Source organism: Microcebus murinus, chromosome 8 (assembly GCF_040939455.1).
Source record: "Microcebus murinus isolate Inina chromosome 8, M.murinus_Inina_mat1.0, whole genome shotgun sequence".
Classification (NCBI taxonomy): domain Eukaryota; kingdom Metazoa; phylum Chordata; class Mammalia; order Primates; family Cheirogaleidae; genus Microcebus; species Microcebus murinus.
This window is the reverse complement of record NC_134111.1, coordinates 89,208,534-89,225,716: the sequence shown is the minus strand read 5'-3', so window position 1 is coordinate 89,225,716 and position 17,183 is coordinate 89,208,534.

Below are 17,183 nucleotides of genomic sequence, written 5' to 3'. Positions count from 1 at the left end.
GCCCCGGGGCTGCGGGCGCGGAGCGCAGCGGAGGGCGGGAGCCGGGTGCCGGGGCGGGGCCCGAGGGCTCGTGGCTGTGGGACCCGCCCGCCTCGCCCCTCGCCTCGCCCCCTCACCCCTTGCCTCTCCCGGACTGCGAACCCCCGCCACCCCCGGCCTCCCGGAGTCCGGTGCTAGGAAGGGCGGGGAAGAGAAGTGGAGAAGGGTAAGGGGGGGAGGAAGAGAAGCTGAGGAATGGGGGACGGGCTGGAAGGGAGACGTTTGACAGGTTTGTTGACTGTAAAGAGAGAAAACTTCCCAGGAATGAGGGAGTTGGGGGGGGGTGCGGAGGGAGATGCTGGCGCGGGGGCCGGGAGAGGAAGTTGGCCTGGGGCGCAGGGTGCTCCGGTGAGGGGTGTCAAACTCCACCGCCCAACTGGCGGACCGTGGAGTACCTAGTCAGTAACCTCTTACCGCGTCCCACCTCGGTGCCGCACGCCTTCCTCATCGAGGCTGAGGAAGGGAGGAAGCCCTAGGCCTCTGTTCTCTCTCCCCAGCCGTCCCTCCTCTTCAAGCCCACGTTCGGGGGCGGGGAGGGGGGAGATTAGACAGCAAGAGGAGCCTCTCATGAGCCTGCGCTCTAGCGCTGCTCGCACGTGCCAGTGAGCGGGACTGCGGAGGTTGCAAACTTGCAAGAGATTGAGGGGTCAGAACTCACTGCAGTTGCCTTGCGTGTCCATGAGTCCCTGCCTCGAATTCCTCCCCCAACTCGCCCCGGTAGAAGGGGTGGGAGAGCCAGCTGCAGGTGAGATGGCTTTATCTGATTTTCTAATGCCACAAAAATGTCTTTGATGCCTCTGGCCCCCTCCCCACGGGGGTGGGGGGGAGATCAAAGGCCCCGTGGGGAGGAGGGACAGCTCCATTCATCACGCCAAGCGTGATGGCAGCGGGCAGCAGCCCCTGCTCCTCCCACCGGGGCAGAGGCCTCGACGACGACGTGCCCCAGGGGTCCTGAGGGACAGGTGGTGTGGGACATGCTGAAGCTAGGGCCAGTCTCCCTACCACCACCATCTAGAGCTTACATCAACCTTTAAGGATGTCCTGGAGTGGGGAGGACAGAGCCGGAACCTGAAGTCTATGTGGCAGAAACTTCAGGCTCCTAGAAGAAAGCTCCTGGTCCTTTGAGGGTGCGGGAACACCTGAACGTGGGGACCAATGTCACTGCCAAGAGAGACAAACACCCCCGGCGAGCAGAGACAAGACTAAATCCTGACTCCTCCAGGAAGTGGGGACAAGTGGATCAAGATGAGGCTGGGGCCAGGTGCAGGCGACCCCAGGGGAAGAAGCCAATCTGGGGAAGGAAGGATGAGCCATCAGAGAACAGAGTACTAGGGAAGAGTTGGCCTGGGCGCATGAGAAAGCCCCTGGATTTTCTGGGAGCCCCAACTCAGGGCCCTGGTGTCCAGGCTGTTTCAGTTCAATCCCTTGTTCTGGGTACAGAGAGTTCCGGTGAAGGGCCTGGGGCACCCTAGGGAAGAGGAGGGGGTGCTGTGGCTGAGAGAGAGAGTGAGGGGGCCTGTTCCAAGTGCTGTCCTCTCCCACTTTAGCCTTTAACAGTGTCCAAATGCCATGCACAGCCCTGCACCTAGTAATTTTGTACACAGTTGGTATTTCTGCAGGACAGTGCCAACTTTGGACACTGCACATTCAAAGACATACCCAGGTTGGGCATGCACTCCTGCCATATGGTGCCAAATGGGCAGCAGGAGGGCTCTGGAGGTGCCTGGAGGCTGCAGGTGGCCAATGACCAGCCTCGTGGGGGCCACTGCCTGGGTTCTGGACCCCCTGCCCACCCCTGCCCCACCCCGCTACTGTTATTGCAGATTATGAAATGCTCTCCCTATCCTGCATTCTTCTCCGAGGCAAGAATTTTAATGTATTTGTCTTTGTCATCAGGGGACCTGGGCTCTGGGACAGCCCTGCCTCTGCCTGAGGAGGGAGCGCCCCAAATGTCGTCCCTGTTGCCTCTAAACCCCAACCTCTCTCTATTACCACCCCTCCCCCATGCCCTAGCCCTGCCCCTGGCCTCCCCCTCCTAAGACACTGTCTCTCTGTGGGGTGGATAAAAATGATGTTATTGAAACAACAGAATTGGGAGCAGTGGCAGGGAGCAGGGATCAGCTCAGGAAACTGGGGCGTTTGCCAAGAAGCCTTCTCCCCCGCAGGCGGCCTTTCTGCCCCCACCCCCACCTTTCCTACAAACACACACAGCTCACCCCACCCCTCCTGCAGCACTCGCTCTGGCCAGATCTTGTAGAATCTTTTGCCATCCCTGGACTCCTCAAGCCTTAATTCTTCCCCTACAGAGTCTCATTCCACAATCAGTTGGCCCAGTAGTGTCTGCAGAACACGAGGGCAGGGGAGGGTGGGCTAGAGCCTGTGGTGGGCAGACCTCCTGAAGCCCCAATTCCCAGCGCTTGGGTTCCAAGGGCAACTTGCTTCTGCCCACTCCCCTTGGTCCTCTCTGCATCCTCAACTAAGGGTTGGCTGGCTTCTCGGTAGAGCCAGAACAAGGACTCCTGTCCTTATGCCCCCTAAAATTTCCAAGAGTTGTGCTCAGATGTTCCTAAGGCTTCAACCCACTACTATCACCTTAGAAGACTTACTGAAGAGCAGGCCTGGGGACCCAGGAGATACAGACCACGGCACACAAAGAGAGATCAAGATGTGTGCAGACACATGCACACTCACACACACCAACAGCTGGACTCAGGCTTCCAGTTAACCCCACAGAAAACACGGAACACCCTGGTCTTGCCTGGACGATGCTGGGAAACTTTCACCCACAGGTATGGACAGACACACAGATGGCTGGCTCAGCCTGAGAACACATGACTGCCTCCCTGGAAATCACACACATGTGTATGCACACACACACACAACCTCTGCACTGACATGTATGCAGAGGAACATTCACTAGAGACTGGAGAGGGAAGACAGTGGCCCAGCATGAATTGGGGGTGCAAATCTGACCCCACTCTCTGCCCTCTGGGTGCAAATCTGACCCCACTCTCCACCCCTTCCTGCATCACTCCGCCTTAAGTCCTGGGAACCCGCAAACACCACTTCTAGGCCCTGGTGCAAAACAGAGACGGAGAGACATGGGTGTCTGGCCGTGGCGCTGAGGAGGAAGGAGGGGCAGAGGTGGGGACTGAGGAGGGGAGAGGCAGCTGGAGAGAGATAACATCAGAAATGCTCTGGGCGAGAGCAGAGCCCTCTGTCTTTGCCGGATTCTCTCTTGCTGTCTTTCTGTGTCTTTTCACGTCTCCCTCATGTCCATAATTCGGTCTCTATTTGTCTGTCTCTAAATCACTTTCTCTGTTTTTTTGTTTCTCAGAATGACTGAAGCTGCAGGAGCCCAGGAATTTGGGCCTGTGACCCTTCCCCTCCCAATAACCTCCCTCTCTCCTCCCTCCCTACTCTCCTTTCTCCCTCCCTCTGTCCCTAGCAATGGGACCTAACTCCTATCCCTTCAGGGAGGGGACAGGCCTTGAGAATTCCTAAGAGCCCTGGGTTTCTGGGTCCCAGGAGAACAGAGAGAGGAAAGGCCAAGCCCATAGAGGGATGGAGGGAAGGGAAAGAGAGAGAGAGAGAGGAGAGAGGAGGGAGGCTCATTTTGCTCTGCCTTCCATGCCCCAGACAGCTCTGCTCCAGCTCTCCCCAGCCCACCTGAAGTCAGGAGGATGTGCCTTTCCAGCCAGAAGGTTCCCAGCTTTAGCCAGAGTCTTATCCCTGCCTTGCAGGCTGGCGCTGAGTTCCTTAAGACGTCCTCTGGGCCTCTGTCCAAGGGAATCCCCCATTCCAAGCCCCAGTTCCCCACAGAGCCCACCTGCCTCAGGTCTTCCACATCTTTCAACCCTGCCCATGCCCCCAGTCATCCCATCAGTCCTGGGAGAAAGAAAAGGGGGGCGGGGGAGAGGGTGAACGAGGGGGCGGGGAACAAGTGCTGAGGAGGGAGGGGCTGCTGCTCGCCCACCACGACTGGGCTGGGGGAAAGCCAGGGAACATTTGTTTCCACTTAGCTCAGCCCCAGTGGGCCCGAGTGGGAGTGGTTGGCCCCAGGAGCCTCTACAGCCAGCAGGACCCAGGCTGGCTCCTGCCCTAATCACCGTGGGGTGGGCAGAGGGCCCTGGCATGCTCTCAGGTGTTCTGGGGAGGAGCCTCTGCCCTATTCGCGCCTCACTGCTCCATTCTTCTCCAGCGACACCACCAACCCCCACCGTTCAGCTCTGCCTCTGAGCGAAGCAGGGCTCCTAAATCCAGGTCTCCAGACCCAGCCTCTCTCCTGATTGTGTTGCATGTGCTGGCGCTCTCTCCCGGGCAGCAGTCAGCAAATCCATAATTGAACACCTACTGTATACCAGGCACCCAGCTGGATAGCAGGGGAGCAACGGTGAGCAGAAGCAGACGTTACCCTACCCTCATGGAGCCGGCAGTCTTTAATCACATGTCTCAAACAGAAGGAAAGCCACAACCTTGCTCATGCTGGGGAAGAGAAGGGAGGGTTCTGGGGGACGATAGGGGGGATTGACAAGGTCAGGGAGGGTGGGGAGGCATTCTCTGAGGAGGGAACACTACAACTGAGATATAAAAAATTAGTTGGGACTAACTGGGAGACACAGGGAGCACTTCAAGCAGAGGGCACAGCCTTTGTGAAAGTCCTGCAGGGAGAATGGAGGGCAGGGGTGAGGGGAGGGGGGCGCAGGAGGGAAGAATGGGGAGCAAAAGGAGGTTGGAAGGAGGTTGAAAAGACAGTGAAAAGGGAAGCCTGGTGAGAGATTAGGCGGAAGGAATTTGGCAGAATCAGACCAAGTAAGGCCTTACAGGCATGGAAGGGGATTTATTTTTCTTTTAAAAGCAATGAGAAAACTCTGTAAGACAAATCCACTGCAAGAGGGAAGGAAAAGAGATGGAAGGAGATCTCCACATTAAAGAAGATCTAACAGACATATAAATCAAAAACCAAAACAGGCAAGGCTGAGCTATAGCATTTAGGGATGCATGTTTGGATGACACCGATAAAGAAGTGGATGCTCACCAATAAAGTGGGATAGTTGCTCTGGGGGTGGGGAAGGAGGAAGTTCTATTTTGAAGGACATGTGTAGAGGGATGGCTGGCAAGGTTCCATCTCTTTTCGTGGCAGTTCATTTCAAGGTGTTCAATTGTACATTTGTTTTATGCTCTTTTCTGTTTTCGTTATTTTAACAATAAAAGGTTAAAAAAAAAAGCAATGGGAAGCCACTGTGGAAATGTCACTGAGGTAGTGGGTGACATGGTTAGTTCTATACACTGAAGAGGTGGCTCTGGCCATGGGTGACGACAGGATTGGAGAGGAAGAGGGTGGAAGCAGGAAGACCACTTAGGAGGCTCTGTGGTGGTCCTGGTGAAATGTAGTGTGGCTTTGACCTGGGTGAATGAAATGGCAGAGAAGACGGCTCTGGCCAGTGTCAAAGAAGTAGGGTCCAAGGGACTTGGTGATGGGCTGGAAGAGGGGGTGAGGATGCTGGTGTTGTCCTCCCAGCAAGGAACACCGGAAGAGGACCAGCATTAGGCAAGGTGGGGTGGCGAGTTTGGGACATGAATTAAAGATGCTTCCGAAACATTCAAGAGGATCTGTCATGTAGACAGTTGGATATATGGGTCTGGAGCTCAGAGGGGAGACCTGGGCTGAGTCATCTCCTGTAGGCTGTAATTAAGCTGAGATGGCCCAGGGCAGAGTATAGGTGGAGAGGGGCTTTGGGAAATATAGGCTTTAATGGGTGCATGAAGAGGAAGAGGCTGCAAAGGAGACAAAGAAGGGAACACAGAGGCAGGAGGGGAAGAACACTGTGGCTTCATGGAAGCCAAGGAAAGAAAGCACTTCAGGAAGAGGGAAGTGGGCAGCCATATCCACCACTAATTAGCTGAACCTCGGGCTGATTTTTCCAAAGCACAGACATGATCTGCCATTTTCTTGCTGTAAAATTTGCATTGGCACACCTTTGTTTGCAAAATAAAGTCCATACTCCCCAGCATCGAGGTCCCTCCACAGTTTGGTCCTTGCTTGTCTTCCATTTGGTCTCCAGGGGAGCTCCAGGCTCACAGTGGCTCTTGGTCGAACCCCAGAGCCTGGCCCTCGCGGCTTCCTCCCCTACACATTCTGTGCCCACTCCACTCCCCAGCCAGCCCAGCCAAGCCCCTACTTCCTATGAGATCTCAGATACCTGTAGCTAGAGGCAACCCCTCCAATTCCCAATAACTCATAGCACTTCAAACCCATTTTATAGGAAGTACAGCATCTACAGTGGATTTTGTTTGGGTTTTTTTCCCTCCGTTTGCTTGTAAGTGTTTTGGAGGACACCAACTATGTCTGGCCTGAGGTGGACACTTCATAGGCTTGATTTCTGTTAAAAGATACGTTGCAGGGCAGGGTAGGGCCTCCCCACCAAAACCAGGTCTTCTGAACTCAGGTGGGAAACTGGGGCTACAGGGGAGCCCACAGGATTTCTTGGCATCCCCTCTCCTGGTGCACACCACCCCACCACCACTAAACTAAGCCTGCTTACGGAACCTACGCACAGAGTCACAGCGCCATCTCCTGGCACCTCCTGGGACACTGTTCCTCAAGAGAAAACACTTTCTGAAAGGCCCTTTCCAAAGACAGAGAACTGCAAATTAAAAACCAGAATCAGAAAGAACATCAACCTGTTAAACTGACAACATTTTGCAAGCTGTAAAACTCAAAACTGGAGGAAGTGTGGAGAAATATGCCTGTGTATTTCAGGTGAAGCTATAAATTTGATCAGGCTTTCTGGAGAGCGTGCCAACAAAACTGATCACATATAATATTTTGCAAGATTTCACTTCTGGATGGATACCCAAAAGAAGTTATTCAAAAGAAAAAAAACACCTTGCACTATACATGAAAATAAATATAATTATAAACACATTTGTAATGTAGTAGGGACGAGCTGGAAGCATCTGCCATGCCTAGCTGGCAGTATGGTATGGTTAAACCAAGTATGACTTGACTGTAAACGGAATATTATGCAGGCATCAAAATGACAAATATGGGCCATGAGTGGTGGCGCACGCCTGTAATCCTAGCACCCTGGGAGGCCGAGGTGGGAGGATCGCTCAAGGTCAGGAGTTCGAGACCAGCCTGAGCAAGAGTGAGACCCCCATCTCTACTAAAAATAGAAAGAAATTAATTGGCCAGCTAAAAATATATAGAAAAAATTAGCTTGGCATGGTAGCACATGCCTGTAGTCCCAGCTACTCGGGAAGCTGAGGCAGAAGGATCGTTTGAGCCCAGGAGTTTGAGGTTGCTGTGAGCTAGGCTGATGCCACGGCATTCTAGCCTGGGCAACAGAGTGAGACTCTGTCTTAAAAAAAAAAAATGACAAATATGTTCATTGTATTGAAACAAGAAACAGTTTCTATAAAATAATACCAAGTGACAAAAAGAGTATCTAAAATGTCATTTTTATAATAAATACTATGAGGTAAACGCTGTGTACAATAATAAGGACAGGATTAAAAATCTGATAGTCGGGGGCGGGTATATACATACATAATGAGTGAGATGTGCACCATCTAGGGGATGGTCATGATGGAGACTCAGACTTTTGGGGGGAGGGGGGGAAATGGGCATTTATTGAAACCTTAAAATCTGTACCCCCATAATATGCCGAAATAAAAAAAAAATCTCATAGTTGATGTTATTAAATGGTGAAGAAGCACGTTGAGTTTTTTGCTTATTTATTTACACTTTGATTGATGCCTGTTTTTTTTTTGTTTTTTTTTTTGAGACAGAATCTCGCTTGTTGCCCAGGCTAGAGTGAGTGCCGTGGCGTCAGCCTAGCTCACAGCAACCTCAAACTCCTGGGCTCAAGTAATCCTGCTGCCTCAGCCTCCCGAGTAGCTGGGACTACAGGCATGTGCCACCATGCCCAGCTAATTTTTTTTTTATATATATATTAGTTGGCCAATTAATTTCTTTCTATTTATAGTAGAGACGGGGTCTCGCTCTTGCTCAGGCTGGTTTCGAACTCCTGACCTTGAGCAATCCGCCCGCCTCAGCCTCCCAGAGTGCTAGGATTACAGGCGTGAGCCACCGCGCCCGGCTGATGCCTGTTTTTATTATAGAAATATTAGTTATTCAGTGAAAAGAAATCAGATGAGGAAGGAACTGATTAGGAAAATATCCAAAGCTCATGGAGCTGGGGTCTGTCTGCTGGGGATGCTCATGGTCAGAGACCTCCCTAAGGTGTTTCCCCAAAGCACCTTCTACCTCCTAACACAAAACCTGGCCCATATGTTCTCAGTCAATGTCTATGGAGCCACTAAATGAAAACAATGCAGTGCCTGCAATATCTGCTCATTGCCATTCTGCTCTCAAAAAGCCCTCCTTTACTGCCCCTCAGTCTGTGTCTTTAAGTTATTTGCCCTGGTTCTGTGAAGGCCAGATAATGCAGGGAGGCTGTCGCTGGACCCCACAGACTGACCATCCTAGCTACCTACATGCAGTGCCTCCCCTCCACCAAAAATGAATCTAGAGCTGGCCAGAAGGTATGCAGCAAGAGAACTCTCACATTTTGGATTCATATCCAGAACTGTTTAATCAAAACTGGTTGCATGCCTCTTATGTCCTGGGCATGTAAAATGGATATGTCACAGGCTGCAGAAGCATATGTCCAGAAGCAGATGCCGAGTTGGAGTTTGGTGTGCAATAGGCTTATTTAACACCTGTTGACTGGAAGGGGAAGGAAGCAGGATTGGGCAGAGGAGCCTCTGCCAACCCAGGGGCCTTGAGCTCTGGAGGGAGTTTTGCCCGCCAGTGTCCCTTGCTGGGTTGAAATGGCCAGGCCTTTGCATCACTCAGTCCTCAGCTATGTGGGCATCCTCTGCAGAGAAGGGTGTGTTCCCTAAAGGAGCTGACAGCTGGAGAACATCTATCACTGCAGCTGGTCACTCCCCCTGCAGCTGGTCAGCACATCCTTCCTTGAAGGGGAACCTGGGAAGTACTCCAAGTTTCCTATGGGACTTTGGCAGATGAGGAAACTGAGGCCAAGATCATTATCATTGAGTGATATTACCATCCAGCTTGTGTTCTTCTTGTACCCTTCTCCTCCCCAGCCCACCCTCCCTGCCTATCCCACAGTGGCCCAGCACCAAGAAGGACTCCTGTGTAGAGGATGTTACTGCTGGCCTGTAAGTGATCAAAGAGAGGCCCAGGGTACCTAGCAGGGTCAATAGCATCAAAGGCAGGCCCCAGACTCCTCCTTCTTACCCGCTCCCCCCACATCTCCAGCACTTATGGCCCACACGGTTCCTGAACCTCCGTATGGCTGGGTACGGCACCTTGCCCATGCCTCCATCACAGCACGGGCCACCCCACTGTACTCACTTGTCCACTGTCTGCCTCCCCGCTGCACAGTGTGTCCCTCCACAGTACAGACGCTGCCTCCATCATGATTTGTTAACTATAGCTTTGCATCATTTTACTTTTAATTTCAGAAGGCCAGCAAGATCATATCAGTTGGCTTTGGAAATGGAGCATGATCAAATTCAGCTCGACCAGTCTTGGGCAAGTAACTAGCCTGGCTGTGCCTCAATTTCCCATGAGGATAAGAATGCCTACTCCATAGAGCTGCAGTGAGGATTGCAGAGTATCGTGAAGGCATAGAGCAAGGTCAGTACTGAAAGATACCAGTACGGAAAAGATACTCTTTTATGAATAATGGTTATTTTTTAAATGAAGAATTAAGAGTGAAGATCAAGTCTTTTCACACTAGATGAGAACGCTGAGGACTCAAAGACAGTTCCCAGGAACCCAGAGGCATCTATGGACCAACACCCAGGGGGAGGATGATGCATTTCCTTGGAACTTTAGGTTTAAAATGAGATAATTGGCAGGGCGAGGTGGCTCATGCCTGTAATCCTAGCATTTGGGGAGGCTGAGGCTGGCGAATCACTTGAGGTCAGGAGTTCAAGACCAGCCTGAGCAAGAGCGAGACCCTGTCTCTACTAAAAATAGAAACAAATGAGCTGGACAACTAAAAATATATATAGAAAAAACTAGCTGGGCATGGTGGTGCATGCCATAATGGTGCATCCCAGCTATTCAGGAGGCTGAGGAAGAAGGATTGCTTGAGCCCAGGAGTTTGGGGTTGCTGTGATCTAGGCTGACACCACGGCACTCTAGCCCAGGCAACAGAGTGAGACTCTGTCCCCCTCCCCCCAAAAAAGAGAGAGACAATTTAAGGAAAAATACTAAGTAAACAGTCATCCAGGTGGTCCGTGGATATGGCCAAACACACGAAGGGGCCTGACAATAGTGGCATTCAGGGACGTGTGGCCTATGTCTAGTGCATTATTAAACTCATCCATGCTCGGAGGGGAGAAATGGAGCATCCCAGAGAGGGCAGCAGGGCCTACTGCCCCTGAGTGAAGCACAGCACAAGTTCAGCTGAACATTCTCCCCTTCCAATCCAGGGGCCCCCTGCCTGACTAGGGGTTCCTGAGAGCTCCTGGAATGCACTGGAAGACATACTCCCCCAGCTGGGTGTCTGGTCTGGGGTCTTTGGTGCCTTCTCCATTCTTTCCAACAATGGTGTGCAGGAAACAGTGCTGGAAGAGGGTCATAAGGGCCAAGTTCTTGTCCCAGGAGATGATTTGCTTTGTGTTCTTGAGCAAATCACTTCCCCATTTGCTGCCTCAGTTTCCCCATATGACAGTGAGGACTGCAAATGGATGAGTAGGCCCAACTGTCCTTTAAAGATTGTAGTGAACCCCGAAGCCAGCAGACGGCGCCAGACCCTAAGGAGCAGATTTGAGTCACTCGAAATCCTGCAGAGGGGGGTGGAAAAAAGCCACAATGAGACAGGAAAAGTGGCTTTAAGCGTCAGCCTGAGATCCCCCCCCCCCAGGCTGACTGGCGGGAGGGAACTGCTCAAGAGAAGAGTTCTACTTAAGAATGGGGCGAGAGTGTGGGGTCCCAGGCCTGGTTCAGGGCAAGGCATTTTTTCTCTCTGGGCTAATTAATAGCAGTTAGAGACCAACCCCTCGGTATTCAAAAGCAACGTTCTGTTCCAGCAACCCCTTCCCTTGGGGACCTCTGTGGTGGGGGTGAAGGGGTGGGAGGTTGTTGGGTGGGATTTGAAGATGAGACTTCCTTTCTTCCACTCTGCTTACAAAAAGTTTTTAAATGCCCCATGAGAAAAAGAAATCTAGCATCATGAAAAACTTAATTCTACACAAGATGCAAATGCATAATTTTTACCTCTAAGTTCAAAATGAATTTGTAATTTCAAGATGTTTAAACAAGACTGTTTTGGGGGGCATTATTAGTAATAGCAAAACAAACAAAAAAATCCCCCCAAACTGGAAATGACCTAAATGTCCATCAATAGAGAAATAATTACACATATTATAGCAAATACCATTAACTGGTATGTATACTGATGGGGTCAAGACATCCTGTTCATAAAGAAAACAAGAACAGCACATCCAGGAAAAATCCTATAAATGGGTAAATTTCAGGGAAACAAAACACAAGAAACTTTCAGAGGTTACCTTGGGACTAAGGGAAAAGGGAGATTCACTTGTCAATTTTATACTTCTCTGCATTGCAATGGACTTTCCTAACAATGTACTATTATTTTTGAAGTGTCAACAGGGATTACTTGGTGGGCAGATTATGGGCCATTTTTTCTTTGTGCTTTGAAAAATTTATTAAACAAAAATATTTTGTTATTTTGAATAAGTAGTAGATTATCAGACTTAAAAAATTAAGTCAATATAACCAAGTGTACATTAAGAAATCTCACTCCCACCTGTCCCCATGCATTATACTCTCTTCCCACCCCCCACCCCCCACCCCCAGCCCACCTCCTGCCAGGTCCTATGAGTAACCACTGTTTTTGTTTCCTGTATCCCTTCAGCGTTTCTTTGTGCAGGATCAAGCCAATATAAATGTATATTCTAGCCCCTTTTTCTCCTACAAAAGGTAGTATTACAAGTACACCTCTCTGCACTTTGCTTTTTTCACCTATCAGTAGGTTCTGAATATCTTTCTATATTGCTAAAGAGAATTTCCTGAAGAAGGTCAAACTGGAGGAGGGAAGCAAGGAGGGTGGGCAATAGAAAGAGAAAAAGAGAGAGAATTGGAGAGGAAGAAGAAGGAGGGACCCTTGAGGCAAAGTCACCATGCATGAAAGCCCCACGTAGAAGGGGCTGTACTGGGCAGCAGAGCTGGGATGTTGGAGGATGCTGGAAATCCAGGTGGGAAGTAAGACTGTGCTGGACTCTCACTGTAACCTCGCCCTACCCCAGCCCCACCTCACCTGCGCATGTGCATGCACACACACACACACACACACACATACACACACGCACATGCACGCGCACATGCCCTGAACTCTGGGAAGGAGAGAGCTGTGATACAAGGGAATAAAGGGGATTACTAAGACCAGCAGCTCAGCCATGGGAACCCTTTTTGAAATAGTTGATCTGAAGAAGGAGATAGAAAGTGTCTGTTGGCATAAGAGGGAGACAGAAGCCAGAGGTCTGCATGATTAACGTATCAAAATCTACAGTTAATCAAAATCTTTTCCTCTTCTTAGATAACACTAGGATTTTCGAATACTTTCACTCCATTTCCCCCTGCCTCTAATTTATATGTTACAGTTGGCCATATTTTAATTCTTTAACTCCACAGGACATAATAATAATTATTATTATTATTATTATTTTGTATGTAGTATTCATTTAGATCTATCTACATTTTTACCACTTGTCTTGCTCTTTCATTCTTCTTAGGTCTTCGGATCTACTATGGAAGATCATCTTTCTTCTTTCTCAAGCATGTACTCTAGAATTTCCTTCATTGCAGTGATAGACTCCGTTTTTGTCATAAAATATATATTTTTTAATCTTCTTTGTAAATTTTCTCTTGGTTTAAAATTATAAGTTGAATGTTACTTTCAGCAACTGAAGATATTCTGTTTCCTGGCTTCCATTAGTCCAATAGCTGAGAAGTCAGCTATTGGACTGCCATTTCTTCTAAAGTAATCTGTCTTTTTTTTTCCCAGGCTGCTTTCAAATGTCTCCTCTGTCTTTGGTTTCTGCAGTTTTCACTGTGATGTTTCTATGTGTGGGTTTCTTCTCATTTATCCCCCCAGAGATTCATAGGCTTCTTGAATCTAGACATTGTTATTTTCATTTCATTGTTATTTTCAGTTTCAGAAAACCTCATAGTACTCTCTTCCGATAGGACTTCTACCCCATTCTCTCTCTACTCTTCTTCTGGGACTCTGTTTAAATATGTTTTAGGATTTTCCTATTCTAACCTCTATGCATATTATTCTCTTTCACATGTCTTATATATTTTTTAATTCTTTGTATTACACTCTAGGTAACTTCTTCTAACTTAATGTTCAGTTTTCTTTTAAGCTGTGTCTAATCTGTCATTAAATTCATCTTTCACTTCTGTATTTTCATTTCTAGAGGTTCTATTTACTTCTTTTTCTAATCTGTTATGCTGCTTTTTTGTGGTTTCCTATTCATTGGCTAAATCTGAGTCAGAGGTGTACTTCCTGGAGCCCACTGTTGAGCCCCTCTGAAAATCATGTGCTCTGAGATTGGAAGAATTATGGTTCCCTGAAGAAAACCTACAGATCTGACGAAAGAGAAGTAAATAGATACTAGGTGGATGAAAGCAACATTTGTCTACTATTATGCAATCCAAACAGCTCATAGGAAAAGGCAAATAATAGGGCCTGTAGGACAGATTAAATTGCATTAGATTAAATTGCATTAACAAGGTACAGGTTCAGTCCAGATCCTTGGGACTTTGGCACAGATACTGCTCTGTCCAGCCACACACAGACAAGATGGGAGCCATCGTATCTGGGTGACTGACACAGGGGCTACTGTTCCAGCTTCCCAACTGCTCGGGCATAGAGGATCCCGTTTGTGATTTATCAGTAATGGGTCTCATCTGGGCTACTCTCTTAGCCTCCTCAAGCTGTTTTGCTCCCTCTGATATAAAAATAACACTTCAACAGGATCCCCGACCCCACGTCCTAGACAAATCAGCTCTCCAGAGATAGCAGCCAAATTCACCCTAAGGTTAGGGTGCAGGGTCCTTATTATACACCCAGTCTGCAAGTGAGCCAAGAAGTAGGGTTTCAGGAAATAGGATACCATGGCCAGAGGCTACAATCAATCACCCAAGGAGTATTTATTACCCAACTAAAGCCAGTACCTTCTGCTGATTCACCCTGCCAAGAGCATGGGTGGGGGCTGGGCTGGCAGCAAGAGCAGAGGTGGTAGCTCTGAGAGGCAAAGGACAGGTGCAGGGCAGGTGCAGGGCAGGGCTCTCCTGTAAATCTGGAAACTCACCGTGGTTCCCGTGTTGAGCAGCATTGGTGTCTGCCCCAGCTGGAGTCCTCCTCCACTCCAGCTTTGACAGTGGCTTGCGACGGCTGCCAAGCATGGGAGCTCCCCCGTGCCTGCCTACTTGCCTGTAGAGCGCTGGGAGCAGGTGGCAAGGTAATACTAATGGTAACCAGTTACCGAGTGTGTATTACATGCCGGGCCTGTGCTTTCCATAACACTTAATGGTTAAGAACGTGGGCACTGGAGTCCAGAAACCCTGGATTTGATTCTTGGCTCCATCCCGCTAGCTTTGAGATTTTGATCAAATTACCTAATCTATTTATGCCTCTGTTTTCTCATCGGTAAAACTGTAATAATAAAAGTCTTTATGTCATAGGGTTGCTAGGGATTATGTGGACACTGCGTGTGATGTGCTGAGCACCATGTCTGGTAGATGGTAAGCACAGACTTGAAGGGCTTTTGTCTACGTGTCTACGTGTGTAATTCCCAATCCCGCCCTAATCCTGCAATGTAGATGTAGTCATCAGAGAGAAGCTTGGCTGCTATAACAAAGGTTCCATTTGTCAGTGGCTTAAACAAGACAGAAATTTATTTTTCCCTAACATAACAGTCCAGAGGTAGGCAGACCAGGACGGGGGGGGGGGGGGGGGGGAGGTTCTGTCATTTTCAAATTGCATTCCCCAGCCCGGGTGTGGTGGCTCACACCTGTAATTCTAGCACTCTGGGAGGCCAAGGTGGGCGAATTGTTTGAGCTCAGGAGTTGGAAACCAGCCTGAGCAAGAGCAAGACCTCGTCTCTACTAAAAAAAATAGAAAGAAATTAGATGGACAACTAATATATATATATATATATATATATATATTAGTCGGGCACGGTGGCACATGCCTGTAGTCCCAGCTACTCAGGAGGCTGAGGCAGGAGGATCGCTTGAGCCTAGAAGTTTGAGGTTGCTGTGAGCTAAGCTGATGCAATGGCACTCTAGCCTGGCAACAGAGTGAGACTCTGTCTCAAAAAACCAAAAAAACCAAATTGCATTTCCCACTGTTGGGATCAAATGGCTGCTGCAGCTCCCACCATCATATCATAATTCTAGTCTGTAGAAAGGGGTCCCCTTTCCTTCTAAGGGCACCCTTATAAGTTGCATATAATATTGCTGCTCAAATCTCATCAGCCAAACTTAGTCACATGGCCATACCATCTGCAAAGGAAGCTGGAAAATATAATCTTGCACTCAGTTAAAATTGTGGGGATTTATCAGTAGAAGAAGAAGGGGAGACCAGATACTGCTCTTCTAGAGCCCACCCATCTGGCCACCCCACACAAAGAACATATTTACCACCCCTCAAACAGAGGCATGTCAGAGCTCCAACTGGGCACAGCGCCCAGCTCAGTGTCCAGGATATCTGGGGCATGGGCAGTCCCTCCTTCCAGGTAGATGGGCTCCTCATGGTCTGGTGACCTGTAAACTAAAAGTCAGATCATCTGCCCCTTCCACACCCTATAGATGGCAGTGGAAGATGAACAGGATAAAGTCAATTATACATCCACTTGCAACAGAAAGGATGGAAAACACCAAGGCAGTCACTTAGCAATGACTAAGTGCAGTTGGGCAGGAGTGGCTAAGTCCTGGCAGTGGAGTAAGTTATGGTCAGCACATCTGGCCACTCCTGGTTCTACTCTCTGGGAAGATCTCCCCCTGTCCACCCTCCTATATGGCCTCTGGCTTTGCCTCCTGGGAAGTTATTCCTTCTCCAGTGTCCTCTGTGGCCACAATGGCCAGCACATGCTTCTTGCACACCTTGTAGCCTTCACAACCCTCTTCCTGTTGGCGCAGATTTGGGGGGCTGGGTATAACGGCAGTGGGGAGGGGTGTCAAACCAGGTTTTGCTAATCCCGTTTATGGCTTCTTTGCTAACATAGCATGCTCAAAGCCTTACAAGGCTTCTGATCGGTTCCTTGTGTAACCACAGTCAATGGTCTCATATAGACTTTATTTTTATGCTTGAATATTCTGAACTTGGTGTTCTTCCTATTCCCCTCTCTCAAACTGGTAGTGGCTATCTTGAGGCTAACTGAAAAAATATGCTTGGCTGTGAAGGGAATTCTCTTATTCTGCCCACTGAGCCAGCTCCCACTGTACTTGAGAAAGGCTGGGGACCACAGATGCAGCCCTTGCTGGGGCCACCCTCCCCATAGGCGGCGTAGGCACTGTGGGGGTTGATGGGAAATATGTTCAACAAATTCCTCAAGAAATCCAGCTGTCCATTACTGAGCGTCCATTCCAGGGCCAGGGGCTGGGATGAAAGAGGCTGGAAGGAGGAGAGGAAGGGAGGGTCAGGGTGAGGAGAGCTGAGTCCGCTGGGTCAGCACTCCCGATTTGGACATTGACTCACGCCCCAGGAATGCCAAGGAAGGGGGTGGGCAGCCACCAGAGCCAGGCTGGGATCCTGTTGGCACTAGGGGAGGTAGGCACAGCACACACTGAAGGATCGAGGGCTGGGATGTAGGGCTGGGATGGGGGGCTGGGGCCCCTACACACCCAGGCATGTCTCCCAAGCACAGGTAGAAACAGGTATTTCCCTCTGTGGACAAGTGCAGGCCCTGAGCACTCCCCACACCTTCCAGGTGATCCTCACAGTACCCCCCTGCCGGAACTACTCACTCCACCTCCCCCACCGAGAGAGGGACAGACTCCGAGACTCAGATGTGGACATCTGGACATACATTGGCTGCTCTCCCGGGACTGCCCGCAAACCCCTTGC